General features: G+C 43.5%; 1 protein-coding gene and 1 long non-coding RNA gene across 3 annotated transcripts in view; one reads left to right on the top strand and one right to left on the bottom strand.

Moving 5' to 3' along the window:
* Positions 1-16,625, top strand: part of LOC144693874 (uncharacterized protein C2orf72 homolog) — a 30,281-nt gene that overhangs the window by 4,584 nt on the left and 9,072 nt on the right. The window lies entirely within an intron of this gene.
* Positions 11,722-16,625, bottom strand: part of LOC144693875 (uncharacterized) — a 16,495-nt gene continuing 11,591 nt past the window's right edge. The window contains exon 3 of the long non-coding RNA XR_013579612.1: positions 11,722-11,838. This is a non-coding gene — a long non-coding RNA (uncharacterized LOC144693875). The remainder of the gene's footprint in view (positions 11,839-16,625) is intronic.

Below are 16,625 nucleotides of genomic sequence, written 5' to 3'. Positions count from 1 at the left end.
GCCACAGAACCCTGATTCACAATTCCATGGACTGAGACTTTACCTTGCAGACTTAGGATGGCAGTTCTCAGAGAAAAATATGAAAGGGATGTCAGTGTGTTTGTGATCTCCAATCACTGATGTAAGATTGAACTGTTCAATGCCACCCTGACAGCTGTGGGTCTTGGTTTTGTCACACCAAGGATGTAGAGAGGAGAAAAAGCTCATAGAATGGCAGATTGGAGGAGGCATAGAGAAAGTTCAGATGTGCAATTACCATAGTAAGGTTAATAAAACATAAAGATAAAAGGGAGGTTATGGCAGAGGTAGTGTTTTAAATGAGATTAAAGGGGCATAGCAAATGTTTTTCTATATCCTGTTCACAAGTGTGCAAAGGGTGCTGGAGCCCCCTCGTAAGTGGGATAAATATTGAAGTCTTGGGGGGAATTTGAGCTTTGCAGAACGTTCAGATTTGTTGAGACGGCTTCATGATGGTGGCCGTAATAATGCAGAAGATGAGAGTTCCATTTCGGCCAATAGTGACATTTTCTGTCTTCTGTCTAGAGTGATTGTGGGCAGTTTTTCACCAGGACCCTAGCTGATGCATGTTAGAACTTCCCTTTGTACCTAGCCACTGAGAGTTCTCAAAAATGTGTACAAAAAATGGAAAGATTTCTATTGTTCCAGCAAATAACATGGAGGAGATCTTGAAATCAGAGTTTATAGCATAGAAAATGACATTCAGCCCATTGTTCCTGTGTCAGATATTCAAATGAAACTATCTAATTTAGGAACATGAGAGGGCTATTTAGCCCCTCCAACCTGTTCACCCATTCAATGGGATTGTGGCTGATCTGTATTTTAATTCCATTTTCATGTATTGAATCCACATCCATTAATATCCTTGGCTAGCAAAATCCATCAATCTCAGATTTAAAATTATTAATTGAGCTATCATCTACTGCTTTTTGTGGGAGAAAGTTCCACACTTCTCACCACGCTTTGCATGAAGGGGTGTGTCCTAACTTCTCCTGAATGTTCTGGCTCTGATTTCAAAGTTATGTCCCTGTCATGAAGCTACTAATGTATATAATGTTGCTGGAATTTTTTTTAAAAAATAGTTGTTTAGTCTGTGAGTGTGCCTTTGTGTGTCTTAATTGGATTAAAACCAGCTAGTCTGGGCGCTTTGTTTACATCTCAAAACTAGTATATATCAGAGGTAGAGATACATTTACATTTTGTTGAATAGGGCATTCAAAGACTGAGGGTGAAATCTTGCACCTAGCTAGGAGACACCAATTAATATTTATATTACTAATAAAATTGGTACTATGAAAGGGGTTTTATTGTTAGAAGAGGTGGAGTTCAAAGGGTCTGATGATACAATGAGAATTTGCATTCAGAGGGGAGTGCTGGGTATAACAGAAGGGTAGATTTGTGTGTGCAGGGCAGAGGCATGTAACATCAAAGCCACTGTGTCTGCAAAGGGACCAAAGTGAAAGGAACCTCATTTTGAATTCATAAGATGAAAATGCTTTGCCTGGTGTCTATGGGCAGAATATTGCCGTCGGCATGCGGGAGCGGGCCCAACACACTGACGCATAAAATGATGCACGATGACGTCAGGCGTGTGCCCCGACGTCATTGCGTGTCATTTCTATATTTCGTTTGGCGGGCTGCGCACCTGTCGAATTGTCAATGGCCTATTAAGGCCATTAAAAAAGTTATTAATGTTGTTAACAACGCTGCCGTCAGCGGGCAGGCGAAGAGTCCAAGCGGCCGTCGCGTTTTTCAGGAAACCTCATCCACTGGCTGGATGAGGTTTCCTGAAGCTTTCATAAAATAAATAAATAAAATTTTCTTAACTTCACAAACATGTCCCAGTTCATGTGACATTGTCACATTAGGGGACATGTTTAAGTAAATTTTTACTTTATTTTTTTGAAAAGTTTTGTAACGCATTCAATCTCCCTGAGGCAGCTCTGTGCCTCAGGGAGATTGCTGCGCTCTTTCGCGCACATGCGCATAAAATGGCATGCAGCCGATCACGGGCGGCGATTGGCTCCACATCCGCCCCCGCCCACTCCTGCCGAGCCTGCCCGCCATAGGAAAAATTCTCCCCTATGGGGTGTTGTTGCCTTCATGGAGATTAGTTTGGGAATTTGTTAAAAGTTATGTTAGTAGTAATTTGTAGCCATGTGTAAATGTTTAACTTGTGTAAATTAATAAATGTCTCATGTAGTTTGGTATAAAAACCTTTCAAGAACTGGTGGTCTTGTTCCTGAATTTAGAGTTGCAACTCAAAACATGCCACTTGAAAATGTAGATCATGACAGTTGTTTAAAGTTTCCCTCTGGGATTTTAAATAACAGCCTTTACCAACTGCTGTGTCATAACAGTACCCTTGTCTTGGTCTCCCCCATGAGCAGGGAAAGGTTTTTCTTTAGGATTTTGAAAGGAACTGATAGAGTAAATAAAAACCCGAATTAAATCACCCCTTAACCTTCCATATTCCAGGGAGTATAAGCCTAGTTTATGTAATCTCTCTTCATGACTAAAGCCTTGGAGCCCTTGTCAGGTTCTGGTAAATCTGCACAGTGCTTCTTCCAAGGGAATGATATTCTGGTGTTGTACCCAGAACTGTACACAGTACTTCAGATGTGGTTTAACCAGGGTTACTGTAGTAAAGCTGTAGCCTTTATATTCTAGCCTTCCACATATAAAGGCTAGCATTCAATTAACCTCTTTGATCATGTTTTTTTGTAACTGACCACTACATTTTGCTGATCTGTATACACAAACCCCTAAATCTCTTTGGATCTTTACTGTTCCTAGCTTTTCACCATTTAAAAAAATATTTGGCTCAATCCTTTTTTTTTGGTCCGAAATGGATGACGTCTCACTTAGTTGTGTTTCTTATTCTTTCGCAGGATGTTAGTGTTGCTGGTTAGGTCAGCATTTGTTGTCCATTCCTAATTGCTCTTGAGAAGGTGGTGATGACCCGCCTTGAACCACAGTAGTCCATGTAATGCAGGTACGCCCATCGTGCTATTAGGGAGGGAGTTCCAGGATTTTGACCTAGTGGCAGTGAAGGAACGGTGATGTAGTTCCAAAACAGGATGGAATGTGGCTTGGAGGGGCACGTGCATGCGGTGGTGTTCCCATACATCTGCTGCCCTTGTCCTTCTAGGCAATAGAGGTCACAGGTTTGGAAGGTGCAGTTGAAGGAGCCTTGGTGAGTTGTTGCAGTGCATCTTGCTTATGGTAGGCACTGCTGTCACTGTCTGGTAGTGAATGGGGTGCCAATCAAGCAGGCTGCTTTGTCCTCGATGGTATCGAACTTCCTGAGTGTTGTTGGAGCTGCACTCGTCCAGACAAATGGAGAGTATTCCATCACACTTCTGATTTGCCTTGTGTTATGGACAGTGGAGAGAGGCAAACTGAACTCCTTTATTTTTCTCACCTTCTCTGTAAGCAGAGGTGTTTTAATTTTTGAAGTAGGCCGTGGTGTATTTCCCTAAAAACCTCTACTTGTGAAGTCAATTTTAAAATGACACAACAAACTCTCTTCAGGGTTAAATCAGAAATATTGTTTATTCATATGTTCAAACCTAGGGGATGGTCGTTGCATCTGCATACACACGCAAGCACACAAGAAGGAGATAGGAAAGAAAAGAGTTTTACAACTAGGAATAACTTAAAACAAAAAAACCCCAAAGATATGAATATTAATTCAAGTGAATGTCAGAGTCCAGTGAGAGTTCATGTAGGAGTTGATGTTCAGGTAGGTTCAGCTAACTCAAAGCTGGAGTTGCTGAATTCCGTCAAAGTTGGTGATGACGTAGCCAGATATGTTTGGTATATTGAGATTTGGTCCGCTCTACAGGCGATGGCAGGAATATTCCAGATAATCAGGTTTCGAGGAGGTTTAGACTTGAGACAGGCTTTGTTGTCAGCCTGGAATCCTGCTTTCGTGTCGACATCTGGATGTTATATATCAGACTGCCCTGGGAGTCCAGGAACCTAACATTAAAACTTTCCAAAGGCCAAAGGAGCTTGAGTCATGTGGTGTTGCCCATTTATGAGTCAGTTTCAGGATAACAATCAGTTTCTATGTCTCTGGTCAAAATCCATTGTTCACCTTAGGAGATAGATGCTGGCCATTAGCACCTCCACAGATATAATGAGTTTCGATGGCTCTCGCTTTGTTATAAGTCCAGATTGGGTTACAGACTGTCTGCTGCTCCCTTGTTTCATTGATTTTAATGCGTTCACAGAATGATTGGTGAGAGATTCCACAAGGATGAGGTTGAGCTTTGTCCTGTAATTACTGTTGGAGTTTCCAGAACTGTAGCCAACTTGCAAATCATGCAACCTGTAGGATCCATGTTTTTGGTCCAGCAAAGTCCATTTTTAAATAAGCAGAAAGTAAGGTTTGATTTACACAGTTTATGATTTCTTTCATGACTCTTGAAAATGGTGGACAGATAGGGTATGTTCCAAGGAAGAACTGATTAGTTTTTGGTGAAGATGTGGATCCAGAACATGGAATTTTTTAAAAGGTCTGTTATCATTGGGAGAGAGGGTGAATTCACTTTTTTTTTTAAAAGGATGTTGTGTGTTGTTTTATTTAGAATGTTATGGATTGATTTTATTTAAAATGTTGTGAATTGTGTCAACAGCTGTGGTGGAATTTGTTACAGCTGTCAAAACGTGAGCAGAATTTTCAGAGCAGGTTGTTGTGGATTGGCTTGAAACCTCCTCAGGTAGTTCTTAATAAAAAGGTTTTTCTTTTCAGCTTATAGTTACAGAGCATCAACCAAGAAGGGGAAAGCCTTAAGGAAGAACTATGTAATTGTAATAATGTTGAGTTAACACAGTGTGGCGGAAGTATGCATTGTACTGAGTGCCGCCTTCATCTGTTTTATTTTGCTTTCACCTGGGGGAAATGACCTCCCGTGTGTTGTGGTCTGTGGTGGTACTGTGACTGATCTGTTGGCTAGTAGATCTGATTATGATATCATGTACTTGCATTGATACCTATGTTTTGTATTCATATCAATCTTAATGTCAGAAAATTATTTGTTTATATTTCAAGTGCTGTAGGGTGGTCTGGTAGTCATTTAAGCTTATGAAATAATGGGGTTGAATGGATAGAAATAAACTGTTACCAGTGATTTGAAGGGTCTAAAATGAGATGCCTTCGATATAAAATTAAATGTAGCGATTTAGGACAGAGGATTGAGAGGCTGGGGAATGCACTACGAAGTTAGTGATTGAAGTAAAGAGCATGTCAAGAGTTAAGAATAAAAACAAAAATACCTGGAAAAACTCAGCAGGTCTGACAGCATCTGCGGAGAGGGATACAGTTGACGTTTCGAGTCCAAATGACCCTTCAGAACTAAGAAATATAGAAATGAGATGAAATATAAGCTGGTAGAGGGGGTTGGGACAGGTAGATCTGGATAGGGGGTCAGTGATAGGTGGAGGCCAAGAAGAGGTTGCCAAAGATGTCAATAACAAAAGGACAAAGGGGTGTTGACGGTGGTGATATTATCTAAAGGATGTGCTAATGGGGACATTAAGGGTAGCAAGCAGGAGAAGCTAGTGGCAGATGGCCCTAGTGGGGGTGGGGTGGGGGGAAGGGATCAAAATGGGCTATAAGGTGGAGATGAAACAATAAATTGAAATAAAATTTAAAATAGGTGGGAAAAGAAAAATAAATTTGTAAAAAAAATTATAAATATTGGAAAAGGTGGGGATCGGAAAGTGGGTGGGGATGGAGGAGAGAGTCCATGATCTGAAATTGTTGAACGCAATATTAAGTCCGGAAGACTGTAAAGTGCCTAGTCGGAAGATGAGGTGCTGTTCCTCCAGTTTGCGTTGAGCTTCACTGGAACATTGCAGCAGGCCAAGGACGGACATGAATAATTTGGATAGATGGTTGAAGAAAAGGGGGTTGCAAACTATGGGAACAAGGTAGACACATGGTTATTAAGATTGCTCCTCATTGGAGGATAACACCAATGGTGACTGGGCCACATGACTTGTTTTTGTGTTGTAATTCCCAATAAAATTTAGATTACAATATCTGGCAACAAGGTTTCCATTTTCAGAAGAAATATGTGCAGCAACGTTTGTCAGCGGTGGATCTAATTACAGCTGTGTGCAGAAGGACATGCTGTCATAGTATTTTCAGTATATTATCTGAAGGTAAACCAAAGACAAGGTGCACTCGATTAATTCTATTTGGCCGTAATGCAAGCAGGATTGAGTACTTCCTTTCAAACTGCGATTTTATTGTGTTCCATTGGTCTATGGAAAACAAGGGTTAACCTTTTGGAGCACATAATCTTCAATAAGGTACGCTGAAATTGAAGGAAGGAAGATTTGCATTTATATAGTACCTTTAACAAACCTCAGGATGTCCCAAAGCTCTTTACAGCCAATGAAGTACTTTCGAAATGCAGTCGTTGCAGTGTAGAAAACATTTAACTTTGTCAGCGTATAAAAATATTTTACCTACCTGAATCACTGAGAGGACGCTATTGTCCATTTAGTTCTGTTTCTATCGATTCATATTCTATGATTCAAACCTGCCCTTTTGTTAGTATAGCTATCAACTGGACAAATTGCAAGGATTCAACTTTGTCATAAACCAAAGGCAATGCTTGCATCAAAAATATAGCGACTGTCATATGGACCACAGGACAGCTAAATGACACTAATCTATTGGTTCACTCTCTTTGCCCTTTCTTGTCTGTTTCACTTCCTCTTTTTGTGTAGGATTTAATTTTTTTTTTATATGCTTTTCTCTCATTGGAGTGATTGATAGCAAGCGGCTCTTCCAGCACCTCAGCAGTTGTGAAGGCCCTCAGGTCCTCTAATAAATCTATGGACCTTATAACCTGCCTCCAAAGGGTTCTTCAGTTTTCTCTTGCACTCCACCGAGGCAAACATAGAAAAACAATGGGAGGAATCAAAACAGTTTAGCATCCTCCGAATAAATGTGGAAGAGTTGATGGGCCCAGAGAACTACTGAGGTGCTGTGTTGGTGTAAGAGTTCCCAGGTGAAACAGTAACCAGGAACAGACTTTGTTGGCTTAAATAAATGACCAAATAGTAGGCTATGGTGTCAGCATTATGATTTTCCACTCTTCCAAGATTCTATCTCTAGTTTTTCTTTTTCATCTCAACGACTTTGATTTCCTTTCTCCTTGCTTATGCATTCCTTTATGTTTCTGCTATATTTTAAATGCTTGCTTTCATCCATTTTGTTTTGTGGAGTTTGTATTTGTGCACTTTTGTCTACTTTTGCCATTATAGAGTCAGGAAAGGTGACTGGACAATGGTACTATCCCTGTTGCCAGCTCATTCTCATTTCTCATCTTAGTTTCAGAGGGACACCGATGTGAATCACTGGGTGAGCTTTTAACTCATTCAAAATCCACCCACTTGCACGGTGTTAAAATAGGGCTCCAACGTGAATCACTTCTCACAGCACTAGATATAGGGAAATGTAGTTTTGAGTCCTTTTGAATAATCTCCTTTATTTCTTCCCTGGAATTTCTTTAAGTGTTCTCTTGACTGAGTTAGTAGTACTCCGCTACTTCGGTCTGATTGGTCTTTTGATTTTCATATTAGCTGCTTGTGTTGTACCGACTATTTTCTGTCAAAGTTTCAACCTAGCAACAGAGAGAAAGGGAGAAAGATAAATGTGCTTAAATAATGTATGTGAATCATTTGAATACCTGCTGTTTGATGTAAACCATTGACTATATTGTAATAGAACACTGTACATAAAATATCCAAACTACAAGAAATAAAATGTTTAACCAAAATAATACATAACATAGGTTATATTCAATACCAAAAAGAAAAATAAATGTTCTAATTTTATGGGTATGTAAGTTAGTACTTAGATTCTAGATTTCCAAATTGTTAAATGTCTGAAGAGAACCTTTCCAAGGGTTTGCTTCTTGCAATTCTTGGCTTTGCTTATCACACGACTTGTGAACTGTTCAGTCATCTGAAGGAGTTGGTGTTCCTTTGATGGTTACAATCGCACCAAATCTTATTACACTTGAGAGCCTTCTCAAAGTCTTTATGATAAACGAGCTAATCTAGTCAACAATGTTACCACCAGTCTAAAGGAAAATGAGCTTTACCTCTACGGACATGTAGAGGCAGCACATCAGAAACAGCTTTGTATCAAAGTAGGACCACAGGAAATCGTGTGCTTAGGAATCACTGCTGAAAATTCAAACTGCATAGGAATAACCTTCTCATCATCCAGCCCTCTTGCTTAATGTGAGCTCAGAAGCAACAGGGTCCGGAAAGGTAACATTTTGATTATAAATTAATTTATAAGAATGCATACAGTTTTCATTGAAGGAATGCATCATGCATCATGCTAGAGTATGATGATGCAGTAACTTTTCTCTTGAAATTGCTATTGGAAGGTGTGTAAGACCCACATTGACTCGTCTGTTCTTGCAGTGTGCAGCACCACGCCACTGACAGAACCTGAGAACTAATAACATCAACCAGAGAATGGAACACCCTTTTGAACAAGAGATTGTGAATTGAAGATGAGAAACAGATGAAGAAAATTCCATCTGTACGAACCTCTCTTTATTTTGCTTAATACATGCGACTGTACTGTTTTGCCTGATGGAGCATCTGAGATTCCGAACGCTTTGGCCAGAATTTTACCTTCGACGTGCGGGAGTGGGCCCAACACGCCGGAATGTAAAATGATGCGCGATGACATCGGGCGTACGTCCATCGCACACCATCGCAATATTTTGGTAGGCAGGCGCTATGAGGATGGAAGTGCACTTGCCGTTAATTAACTGGCCAGTTAAGACCCTTGAGGCACCAATTGTATTTGATTTTGCGCAGCCTGTGCGATTTTTAGGGCGTTGCACGGGCAGGCGGGTAGGCCACATTTTCAAAAACCTCATCCACGGGTGGGATAAGAGGGGTGAGCGGGCTCACTAATGCGAGTTGTTAGAACTTTAGTTTATTACTTACTGCTACTTGCTTGTGTGAAAAGGACAACTTCATTTCCCTTCAGAGCTGCTTTGACAGAAATAATAGGCTTCAGTTCAGGACTCCAGAAGAGTCATACCACTTAAGCCTTCCAGGTATCAGACAGCCTTCCCTTACCCTGGGAATGGGGATTGTGGTCTCTGCTGGAAGCACCTTCACTGAGGAGGAAAAGAGGGGCAGAAGGGGGAGGAGTCCCTATGTAGCCTCCAGGGGAGGGACCTGTGGGAGGAGAGGCACAGGCACAAGGGGCGCAGGGCCAGCAGGAAGCCCAAGCCGAAGGAGGCTCTGCCTCTCAAGGGAGACAGTGACCTCCATCTGTCAGATGATCGGCCCTGAGATCAGCTCCTGCTGTGTGGGTGGACACCTCATGCCAGTGGCTCTGAAGGTCACAGTGGCCCTCAACTTCTATGCCTCCAGCTCTTTCCAGGGGTCGGTGGATGATCTTTGTGGAGTCTCCCAATCAGCTGTCCACAGTCGTCAAGCTGGTGACAGACGCTCTGTTCAGGCGTGCATTGACTTTCATTCACTACCGCACAGACGAGGCCAGCCAGGCAGTGAGCCAGAGGCTTTGCAGCGATTGCTGGGTACCCCCACATCCAGGGTGCAATTGACTGCACACGTGGCCATCAAGGCGCCAGTGGGTAAGCCATGTGCCTTTGTCAAAAGGAATGGATTCCACTCCATGAACGTGCAGATAGTGTGTGACCATAGGATGCAGATTCTGCAAGTCTGTGCAAGGTACCCAGGCAGCTCCCATGATGCTTACATCCTGAGACACTCTCAGATGCCGGGGCTCTTCAGTGCTCCAGCTCGGCTGGATGGATGGCTGCTGGGCAACAAGGGCTATCCCCTCAAAAGGTGGCTCTGCCATCCAAGAACAGAGGCTGAGCAGCGGTATAATAGGAGCCACAGCTCCACAAGGGCTGTGGTAGAGAGAACCATCGGTCTTCTCAAGATGTGTTTCCGATGCCTGGACCGTTCATGGGGCGCATTGCAATACCCCCCCAGATCATGTGTCACTGATAGTGGTTGCATGCTGCGCTCTCCACAATATGGTGCTGGAAAGGGGGGGACCCACTGGAGGAAGAAGATGTTGACGCAGCTGCTCTGGCAGCAGACAATGAGTCCAGCAGTGAGGACGAGCATGCCAGGAGAACACTGAGGGGATAGACGCTGACCTGGGCAACCTCCGGGGAGGCAGGGACACCCAGGAGGCTTTGATCCAATGCTCCTTCAGCTAGCCCACCAAAGATGAATCACCACCACATGCAGGGGCTGCAGGCTCCTTACTCGATACCTGACAGGGACATTTGCTTGGTGAACAACATGCACCATGTGCCATTTCAATAAAGCTCAATGACAAAAAAGTCACTCACAACATCATGGGTTACCCTTCATCTGCAGAACTAATGAAGTACCCAGAGGCTTGTTGAACACAAACACATTTATTGGTGTAGTGCCTGGCATACATAAAACAGATTAAATGGAAAGGTGTTCTCCATCACACCTACTAATAAATAATTTAAAAATGGGGCAAAAAAAATCTCCAGTAATAAGCCCGTGTTGTGCCTAAGGTACATAATGTTTGCATTTATGGGTGCTACATCTAGGTGCTCCCCCCTCGCCGGTACTGGCATTGGAGACAGCCTGCTCACTCTGCTGTCCTGTTGGCCTTGATGACCTTGGCGGGTGTCCTCTGGCCTGTGGAGCCTGTGCTGGCCCCACCTGGGAGGGAATGGCATGGCTGGCATCTCCCCAGTTGCTGCAGCCTCATCGGATGCCATGGTCACTGGCAGAGGGACAGAGGAGCTGCTGCCCTCATCCAGAGCACCCTGAGAAGAGCCCGCAGAGACGACAGGCAGCTCATGTGCCAACGTCAGGTTGGTTTGGACCTCCCTGCTCACCATTGATAGATGGGCACCTAGCTGGGATACTGGGTGCCCAATCCATCTCCCACATTCACACTAACCACCTGAGGGCTTGCAGATCTGAGCACATCTCCGGGAAGCCCTGATTGAGCTCCTGGAGCAGCCTCTCCATGAGAGTTGCTGCTTTCTCCATGAAGAAGGCAGTGCGCTCAGCCATGAGGGTCATTGCATTGCTCATGCTCCGCAGGGACTCCTCCACAGCGGAGACCATGGCACGCATTCCCTCATGTATCTCCGCCAGATCGTCCTTCACACCCTGCTGGACGCCCAGCATCTGCTGCCTCAGGGACGACCTCAGAGGCACATCAACCACCGACTGCCGGCACCCTGGGCACTCTCTGCTTCCGCCTACACCTCAAGCAAGTGTGAAGTGGCCTCACCGCTGTGCACCGAGATACTATCCGCCGACCTAATGCCCACTGAGGTGCTGGTATCTGTGCTGGTGCCTGCCTGGCTGAGAGGGTGTGACGCAGATGCGTTTATATCGTCTGTGTCCTCTAGGGTGAGGTGGGCCTTCAGGCTCCTGACCCCGACAGGCTTCTGGTGAGCATGAAAGGAAGAACAAGGACATGTTAATAGTTGAAGTCGTTATGCTGTTCCTGTGCATGCCTGTCACCCGAATCACGGTGTCCTCATCTTTCTATTATCAATGGGGATTCAATGTTCAAGGCTCAAATCAATATACAGACAACAGTGGAATGGTTGCTATGACAGACATTCAGTGCACTGCACTCTTACCTCCCTGTAGCACCCCAACCTCACCACAGCCGGTTCACCTAGGCACCAGTGCCTCCTGCTCATATCTGGAAAGGATTAGAAGATGGGACGTTCCTCCGCCAGTCCACAACCTTTCAGCATTATTGTGGGCTGTCTTCTCCTGAAAAGAGAGGGGAGCATTGATTAGTCCGCCCTGTACCTGCATTGCCATTGCAGCCTGGCCAACCCCACCCGAGGAATACCTCGCAGGGCTCAGCCGATTCGTGATCCTAGAGCCGCAAGACATTCATTCCAAGCAGCCAGGGCTCAACCCCTTGCTGCTCCTAACTGCTGTGCTAAGTGACCCATGCCAACAGGGTACTCACGCTTCCCGATTGCAGGTCATTGAAGCGTTTGTGGCACTGCACCCATGTGCACCTCACCACATCATGGGAGCTGACCCTGGATGCCACCTCCTCCCAGTGTCCTTTTAGGGAAGGAAATCTGTCACCCTTACCCAGTCTGGCCTACATGTGACTCTAAACCTACAGCTGTATTGTTGACTTTTAACTGTCCTCAGAAATGGTATCGCAAGCCAATCAGTTCAAGGGAAATTAAAGCTAAGGATGGTATCAAACTCAAAGAAAAAGCATATAATTGCTTAATGATGGGTGGCAGGAAAGAAGATTGGACAAAATATTAAAAAAGCAAAGAATTACCACAAGATTGATAAGGAGGGAAAAATTAGAGTATGAGAGAAAGCTGGCTGGAAATATAGGGGAGAATTTTCTCCTATCTGGCGGGCTGGTTGAGGGCGGGCGCGGAGCTGATTGCCGCCTGCGATCGGCTGTGCGCCACCATTTTACGTGGGTGGGCCAGTTAAGGCCTGCCCAGCGTGACGCGCACACGGAAGCGCTCAGCGCTACCTGTGTGGACGGGGGTGCGGGGAGTAGCCTGAGTCGGGGCCTGCACTCTTTCGCACATGCGCGCAAAAGAGCGCAGAAATCTCCGAGGCACAGAGCTGCCTCAGGGAGATTCATTTCATTATGAAACATTGAAAAAAAGAAAAAGTAAAATTATTCAGACATGTCCCATCTCATGTGACAGTGTCACATGAGATGGGACACGTTCATGAATTTCGATAATTTTTATTTCATTAATAAATCCTTCATGAAACCTCATCCCGCCCGTGGATGAGGTTTCATGAAAGATGCGAATGGACAGGCAGCCCTGACAATTGCTTCAATTAGTTTATTAATGGCCTTAACAGGCCTTTGACAGTTCAGTGGGCACGCAGCCAGCTCTGGTGCACACTGGCCGAACTAAAGATCGGAATGACGCGCGGTGACATTAGGACACACGCCCGACGACACTGTGCGTCATTTTATGCATCAGCGTGCGGGGCCCTCCCCCACATGTCAAACAGAAGATTCTGCCCATAAAAACAGTAAGAGTTTCTATCGATATTTTAAAAAGAGTTAACAAAGTGAGCATTGGTCCTATAGAAAGTGCGTCTGGGGAATTAATAATGGAAAATATGAAGATGGTAGATGAATTAAACAGGTATTTTGCATCGATCTTCACTTCAGAGGATACAAGTAACAACCCAGAAATAGCTGTGAATCAGGAAATGGAAGGGAACGAAGAACTCAAAATTACAATCTCCAGGGAAGCGGTACTGAGCAAAGCGTCAGAGCTGCAGGATGACTAATCCCCAGGTCCTGACGGACTTCATCCTAGGGTCTTAAAAGAAATGGTTCGTGAGATAGTTGATATGTTGGTTTTAATTTTCCAAAATTCCCTAGGGAAGGTACTATTAGATTGGAAAATAGCAAATGTAACTCCTTTATTCAAAAAGGGGGGAGACAGAAAACAGGAAACTACAGACCCAGTTAGCTTGACATCTGTCATAGGGAAAATGTTAGAAGCTATTATTGGACATTATAGCAGGGCACTTAGATAAATTCAAGGTAATCAGGCAGGGTCAGCATTGTTTTGTGAGAGGGAAATCATGTTTAACCAATTTATTGGAGTTCTTTGAAGAAGTAACATGTGCTGTGAATAAAGGGGAACTGGTGGATGTACTGTACTTAGATTTTCAGAAGGCATTTAATAAGGTGCCACACCTAAGGTTGTCACAGAAAATAAGAGCTCATGGTGTAGGGGGGGAACATATTGGCATGGAAAGAAGATTGGCTAGCTAACAGGAACAGTAAGCACGAACACCTTCCCCATGACAGATGTCAAGCTAACCTATAGTTTCCTGTTTTGTGCCTCCCTCCATTCTTGAATAGAGGGGTTATATTTTCCACTTTCCAGAATCTAGCAAATTTTGGAAAATTAACATCAATGCATCTACTACCTCATTAGCCACTTCTTTTAAAACCCTAGGATGAAGCCCATCAGGACCCGAAGACTTGTTAACCTGCTGCTCCATTAGTTCTCAGGGAGACCATTCTCTTGGAAGAATTTAAAAAGTCGCTATCTTCTGTAATAAGAACCCATGTTGAAGACCAATGGGTTGCAACTGCCAGACAGGCAGCAGTAATGGCTGATGATTATGGGCTGATCCATAAAACTAAACCTTTTTTCCATCACCCCCATAAATTTGAAAAGGATAGAAAGTGGGAAAATGAAAGGAAAGCAAGTAGCCAGGGTAAAGAATGGATAGCTGGCAATACCTTGAGATCTCCTCTCCAGTTCAGGAGGGAAGGTACTGAGGGTGGAGGTGAATCTCGACGGCCTAAGTGTTTCCATTGTAATAAAGTGGGACATATTCGTTCAGAATGCTGGAAGTTGCAAGGGAAGCCCATGGGGAGGGAGCATAGAATGTTAGCAGAATAGGGACACATCATAATACAGTAAAACAATCAAGTCAGAGGGAGTACAGCTGCAATAAGCTTCAAGGGAGTAAAGCAAGGCTGGATGGCCTCTGCTTTAATGCCAGGAGTATTACAGGTAAAACGGATGAGTTAAGGGTGAGGATTGACACGTGGAATTGTGATAAAGTAGCCATCACTGAGACGTGGTTGAGGGAAGGGCAGGATTGGCAGTTCAACATTCCAGGATATAGAATCTTTCAGGCGAGACAGGGGAGTGGGTAAAAGAGGAGGAGGCATTGCATCATTAGTTAAGGAATCACTTACTGCAGTAAGGAGAGATGACATCTTGGAGGGGGCATCGAATGAAGCTTTGTGGGTAGAGCTTAGGAATAAAAAAAGGGCAACCACATTGTTAGGTGTTTGTTATAGACCCCCAAATAGTCAGCGGGAAATTGAGGAGCAAATATGTGCACAATTTGTGGAGGTGTGTAAAAACAATAACAATAGGGTAATTATATTAGGTGATTTCAACTTTCCCAACATTAATTGGGATAGACATAGTGTTAAGGGCTTGGATGGAGTGGATTTCTTGAAATGTGCACAGGAAAACCTTTTAGGTCAATATATAGAGGATCCAACAAGGGACGGTGCATTGCTCATGTGTCGGTGCAGACTCGATGGGTCGAAGGGCCTCTTCTGCACTGTGATTCTGTGATAAATGGGTCATTTTCTGGTCGGCAATATGTAATGAGTGGTGTGCCACAGGGATCAGTGCTGGGGCCTCAACTTTTACAATTTACATAATGACAATTTATATAAAATAAGGGATATAGATAGGTTAAATGAGTGAGCAAAGATCTGGCAAATGGAGTATAATGTGGGAAAATGTGAAATTGTCCATTTTGGCAGGAAGAATAAAAAGCATTTATCTAAATGGTGAGAAATTGCAGAACTCTAAGATGCAGCGGGATCTGGGTGTCCTAGTGCATGGATCACAAAAGGTTAGTATGCAGGTACAGCAAATAATTAGGAAAGTTAATAGAATGTTATTGTTTATTGCCAGGGGAATTGAATACAAAAGTAGAGATTATGCTTATGTCACACAGGGCATTGGTGAGACCACATCTGGAGTACTGTGTATAATACTGGTCTCCTTATTAAAGGATTGATGTAAATATGTTGCAGGCAGTTCAGAGTAGGTTTACTAGACTAATACCTGGAATGGGCAGGTTGTCTTTTGAGGAAAGGTTGGACAGGCTAGGCTTGTATCCGCTGGAGTTTAGAAGAGTAAGAGGCGACTTGACTGAAACATATAAGATCCTGAGGGGGTCTTGACAGGGTGGATGTGAATAGGATGTTTCCTCTTGTGGGAGAATCTAGAACTAGGGGTCACTGTATAAAAATAAGGGGTTGCTCGTTTAAGATAGATGAGGAGAAATTTTTGTCTGAGGGTAGTGAGTCTTTGGAACTCTTTTCCTCAAAAGGCAGTGAAAGCAGAGTCTTTGAATATTTTTAAGGGAGAGGTATCTAGATTCTTGATGAGCAAGGGGGTGAAAGGTTATCGGGCGTAGGAGGGAACGCGGAGTTGAGGTTAAAATCAGATCAGCCATGATATTGTTAAATGGCGGAGCAGGCTTGAGGGACCAAATGGCCTATTCCTGCTCCTAATTCATATGTTTGTATGTAATTAAGGATGGGCAACAAATGCTGGCCTTGCCAGTGATGCCCACATCCTATGAAAGAATAGAAAAACTAGCTAAGGACAACAACTTTAGTAACAGATCAGTGAAGAAAACAACAACCTCGGACAGTGAAGCAGTTAAATGTTTTTCTTTGATCCTCAAGATCCTCCACTGCAGCATTTATCTGCCAGTACTGTTCCAGCCAGTTCTGAGCACCTGAATATTCACTTTAAAGATGCAGATGGTAGTGGTTTTGTGAATGGGTTCATTAGTCAGTTGGTCAGTGATATTTGACAGTAATACAAATACAGAAAACGTACAACAAACAAAAATATCCAGAATAATCTGACCATTTAAACATTGGACTCTTCCAGATTTTACTTCTTTGCTTACTCACTGTTAATCATTAATATGTGATCAATCATATACACCTAATGGAATTGAATTCAACTGGAATTCCATTT

Source organism: Cetorhinus maximus, chromosome 19, assembly GCF_964194155.1.
Source record: "Cetorhinus maximus chromosome 19, sCetMax3.hap1.1, whole genome shotgun sequence".
Lineage (NCBI taxonomy): Eukaryota > Metazoa > Chordata > Chondrichthyes > Lamniformes > Cetorhinidae > Cetorhinus > Cetorhinus maximus.
Note: the sequence above shows the minus strand (reverse complement) of the source record. Positions and strands in the feature narration are given on the sequence as shown.